This window comes from Myotis daubentonii, chromosome 7 (genome assembly GCF_963259705.1).
Source record: "Myotis daubentonii chromosome 7, mMyoDau2.1, whole genome shotgun sequence".
Taxonomy (NCBI): Eukaryota; Metazoa; Chordata; class Mammalia; order Chiroptera; family Vespertilionidae; genus Myotis; species Myotis daubentonii.
Window position 1 is genome coordinate 60,148,529 of NC_081846.1, and position 6,000 is coordinate 60,154,528.

A 6,000-nucleotide genomic window follows, 5' to 3' on the forward strand; every position below is an offset into this window, starting at 1 on the left:
TGGCCTGCACCCTTTCGCAATCTAGGACCCCTTGGGGGATGTCAGAGAGCCAGTTTCGGCCGGATCCTGCAGGCCAGGCTGAGGGACTCCACTGGAGCATGAATTTGTGCACCTCTTGACTGGATAGTCAACTCACATCATCAATGAGATGCCTCCAGAGGTGATACCTTGAGAGGGACACAGTATCACTTATATAGTATTCAAGTTGGGATGCATAATCTAACCATGAAGAAACAGCAGAAAACCACCAAAATGAGGAACTTTCTATTAAACACAAAAACAGGATTGGACCTTCAAAAGTGTCATAAATGACAAAGAAAGGCTGCAAAATATTCCAGATGAAAGGAGACTAAAGAATTGTGACAACTAAATGAAATACTTGAACCTACATGTGTTTCTATACTAGAGGAAGAAAAAGAAACGTTATAAAGAACATTATCGAGTCAATTGACAAAACTGGAATATGCATGGTGGATTAGATAATATATTGTATTGATGTTAATTTACTGAAGTTGACATGTAAGAGAATATTCCTATTCTTAGCATTGAACTGTTTAAGAATAAAAGGGCACGGTGTATGATATATATATGTATATATATATATATATATATATATATATATATATATATATATATATATATATATATAATTCTACATTCAAAATAATATAAAATAAAATGAAGAAGGCCTTCTATAGACCAATGATGATATCATACAAAGAGACACAAACTAAGATTAATCCAATTCTGTGCACCTGACATCCATCAAGAAATAAAAAACTTAACCTAGAATTTTAAAATAATGTAATAATAATTATAAGCTATACAGGTCTTCTTTAACATATTAATTTCTGATAGAAATGTAAAATACACACACAAGGCAAGACAACAAAGTCTATCATTTTTGAAGATGCTTATGCTCAAATACCGAGAATGATGATATGAGTGAAAAATCTAAATTATTTGTAACTTGCATGGATTTACAAATCCTCATATGCAGTTCCCTGAGCAGCATGCAGCAGGATTCCCAATATGGACACATCAAACTGACTTGGTTTCCAGGGTGTCCCAGTGCTTGTTTTGGATTTGCTCGCACACAGATTCAGATGCATTTTAATCTCCTGCTCAGCCCATATGGTCACCCCATGAGCAATCAGAATAATTCTCAGGTACCTAGTCATTCAGCTTTGAAACAAAAGTGTGAGCATGCCAGGCGTGTAAATTATTCATCATCTTCAATATAGTAATTCATGAGCCTCAAAGAAAATGCTACAAACTCTTCCGAAGCCTATTACTTCCCAATTCCATTTAATAGCAGGATCCTAAGCTGCCTCTGCTCGCAGTGTGAGGGGCATGCACGGTGAGAGAATGGAAGTCTTTCACCGCTAAGCCGGGGTTCAAGCTTCCATGTGAGTAGGAGTTTCGGATCTGTTCTGTGATTTCTGTTGCTAGGCAACCGCTTCCTTTGTCTGTTTTGTTCGGAACAGTTGCTTTATTTATACTTGGTTTAAGTGATGCAGATCATAATGTGAAATCATAAAAGAAAATAGAAAAAATTATATTAAAATTGTTCCAGAGAATTATAATTCTGTATGAAAACTAATGAATGTTAATGCAAATTGAGTTCCCACAAAAAAAAAACCCAGAGAACTAAAACCCAGCAGTACCATCTACCTAATACTTTTTGAATAGGCTAGATAATGACTAGAGTTAACTTCTGATTTCATCTATGACAGAGCAAAATAAAATCAAGTGCCTAAACAATAATTACTACAAAATATATCTTGAGGGCAATGTACAGGAAAAATATAACTTTGTTCATTGTGAGATGTTGAGATAATCTGAGGGAGTTTAAAATAAAAAACTGAGAAACAAAGAAAGCAAAGTAAATAAGAAAGTTAAATACAGGAGATGAAGTGTATATTCATAAACTTTCCAAAATTTGACAAACCTTAAAATAAGCTATGTAATAATTTTTCCTATAACACTGATCTTCAGGGTATAAGAATTGAACATTGTTTAATTAATTTAATCCTCATTGTTCATAAAAATCTCACCTTTAATCAAGCATCTAACTTTAAAAAATTCTTCCAAGTCTATTATTTTTAAAGGCAATTATTCAATGAAGCAAAAACAATGGTTTTGCTCAGACCCTCCTGTCACTTAAATTTTGCCAATGCCATACATATTCATTGATTTTCTCATTAGCTAGTTCTCCATTTTTTCTTTACTCAGTAATAACAATAAACCACAAGGTCCAGATATTTTAGCACTTTACAGATTTCAATTCATTTGATCTTCAAATGGCTCTATGAAGAAAGTACTGTTATTATTACCATTCCCTTGTATAGATGAGAAAAATGAAGCACAAAGGTGTAAAATAATTTTCCCAGAGGCATCCAGCTAGTAGGTGGCAGAACCTGTGGAGCCACTAATTTATGAACTGTGAATTTTTCCCCCTGTGATACAATTTTGCAATTGATTACTTTCTCTCTATACTTCTTCATTTGGGTTTTCATTTAAAAATAAATCAATATCTTCTATTCCCCACTATCTTTATCTTTAAGCATATGCACTGTGGGCTATAAAACATTTGAACTGCTGCATTCTAGTCACAACAGGGCCCATCTAACATGTGTCCTATTTGCATCATTAATTTTCATGCCTTTTTTTACTGTTGACTAAAGTATTCAATTCTTATATTGTTGATGTAGTTTAGTTTGCTTTCCTACTTATTAATGTCTTCAGGCCTTTGGTTTCTCCATTATGTAGAAAAAGTGTTAAATAAATACTAATAATTAAGGATCAAATATGGGCACAGACTATACATGAAGTCTGACTATTGATATTGTGACTAATGAAATTGGGCTTTTACTAATTTAAACAGAGGCCTCAGAATGATTTTTTTAAATGCCCCCATAATTACAAAACCTTTATTTTGTCTGTCTCATTATTATTTTATAAGGAAATAATTTGACTAATTTTTTGAGTCAAGAAGAAATCTGGTGTCAGAAGTTTTTGTTAAACTTATGTCTAAATCTAGAATTTGAGAGTATACTCTCTTATGCAGAGTCATTACTGAAAGTAGAAACATGAATGGGAAGTACAGAGAGATCCTTGGAATTTGATGTTTTAAGGCTACCCTTCAATAAAGGTCAACTTTGCTTTATTCCATAAGCAATTGGCTCCGGATGAAATATTTCTCTCTAAGTCAATACTTTTCAAACCTTGGCTTCGAGACAAATAGATAAGAGCCTCTCGAGAGCACATTGTTACCACTTGCTTCTTCATTGAGTAGAAATAAAGAGCAAGACAAAGCAAACCAAGAAATACTGGCCATGATGAGGTGGCATTAAATTTTCTTAACACTTGTAAATGTTATGTAATTCCATCCAATGGTGCTTTGACCAAATAAAGATCATTTCAGTTTGTTTACAAAATTATAATTTTCAGAGTGTAAACACTTTCCCTATCAATAATATACTCAAAATAAATGTATTTGTTACTAAATTATTATCAGTATTAAAGTTATAAGAAAATTATTCCTGAAGACAGCTCTTTGATGGAATGCACCGAGACAATAGACTGCGTGTTTTATATATGGTAATCTTCTATTTAAATTTTTTTTTTGTTGATTTCAGAGAGGAAGGGAGAGGGGGAGAGAGATAGAGGCATCAGTGATGAGAGAGAATCATCCATTGGCTGCTTCCTGCACGCCCTCCACTGGGGATGGAGCCTGCAACCTGGCCATGTGCCCTGACCTGGAATTGAACTATGACCTCCTAGTTCTTAGGTCGAAGCTCAACCACTGAGCCACACTGGCTGGGTGGTAATCTTCTTAATGGTTTCCATAGTTGCTAAATAGTAATATTTAGAAATATTATTTACTTCATACATTGAAATGTATTTTTGAAATGAAGTGTATGTTATAAAATGTGTAAATAAAAGAAATGAAATGTAAATAAAATATAATGTTGAGTCTATAACAAGAAGACCCTATGTGAATTGCATATAGAACTAAAAAATCAGCTAACAATGTCAATAATAAAGGTATTTTTTTAGTTTACTATGATCCAGAGAATACATAGGGTTCAATCAAAGAATAGAGAGGTATTGTTCAAAATCCCACCCTGAGATGCTACAAAGTCTCAATATTGACTGACAAGGTAAATGAGAGGGCTTGCCAGGAAAGGAGGGATGAGATTGCAAACTTCTCATTTTTTGTAAATTCGTGAAAGTTCTGCTTCTTGCTACTTTAGAAAATTTATCTGGGTACAAGTTTCTCTTCATAACATCACATCAGAAAATTAAATGACTGTAAGGGCAACACAGGTACCAGAAGCATTTGGATTAGACCCAGTATTAAATAGGCAGTGCTAATTTTTTTGAATAAAGATTTTCCTATTTGGTATCTTCAGTTAGAGTCATAGTCAGCCAACAGAATAAAAATTTGGGTGGGGGTCATTTTGTATAGCAACATGGAAAAGTTTCTTATTTAAATTAATAATAATAACAACAACAAGGAGCAGGTAGGTAATACTAATTCACACCAAGCCCTACTCTAAGATCTTTTATATACCTTGATTAATTAAATTCATGTAATAACTCATAAAATAGAAACTGTCCTATTCCCATTTTAGAGATGAGGCACAGAGCAGGTAAGTAATTAGTCCAAGGTCACATAGCTATTAAAATGGTGTAGGTAGGGTTAGAACCCATGCAGTCTGGATCAAAAATCCCAGTGTTTACACTGATTTATACTTATTTTGACTTTATATTGCTTTTCCCTTCAAAGAATTAATGAGAGTTGTCTTTTTTGAAATTTTTAAGTTAAATATATTTTTCTCTATGTCCAGGACTTGCTAATTTCTTTTAGGCACTCAAAACAGAACCAAACATGATAGCTGAGACCCATATTCCATAAGTATAACTTGATGTCACAGACTGCACTAAAATGTAGACTGCCACCTCTGTTCAAGAGAATAGATCCTCTTAAACTTCATAAAATATGTTTCTGTATTATCATATATCTTCTGGTTAAATATAAAATTATCTTTAATTTCAGAAAACAAATTGTAGATAAATAATAGCTTAAGTTCAAATTATAATGCTACCAAAAATAAATAAAAAGGAAAGTACAAGATTATGACACAAATATTTCAGCAAAACAAGCTATGTCATACTATACTTTCTACTTCTCAACCATGGGTCCTCTTATGATGTGTGTGAATAGATGTTTGAGCAGTGGACACTGACTATGAAAATGCAGTGCCTCTTCCTACCCATCAGAACATAATCACTGGTGATTTATAGGTGATATCTGAGTTTGTCCTATGTTTTATATAACACTTTTGGTGTTTTTGCCTAATTTATCCATATTTGCCTTTTTTTCCCTTGAATACAAAGCCATAGTGAGAGCTAAGGGTACCTTGAGATTGGGGAATTAATGCAAATTAGCTTTAGATTAGAAGAAATTGTATTCTAGGTAATTAAAAACACTCACTATACCACAATATTGCCTATCTATACATCCGGGGGGAAAAACACACAAAAAATTCCAAATGACCAATAAATTATGAATCTACTATTTGTTAGTTAAAATTACTAAAGAATTGTATTTTGTACTCAAGAATCTTACACGCTAAATAACTGTAAATACTGAGTCAAGTAAAGATTTATTGTCTAGTTATATTTGGAGCTATCAAAAGGCACAGAATTACCTGATATTCATCATCATTTAGAACCATTTTAAGTGCTAGATAATTAATAGTTTGACTCTTATATTGAAATACAACATCTGTCTAATCCTAGAAAAAGGCCTTCAAATACATGTATGTATTTAAACTGATAGTGTTTATTGGTCTATAATGAGGCTGTGCAAACAGGAAAAATGTCACTGTGACAGATAATAAATTCATGTTAGTTGAAATATGAGAAAAATCTCATGCTGGTGAGAATGATTACATTAGAAATAGTGGGATGACTATGAAATGTGAGTTT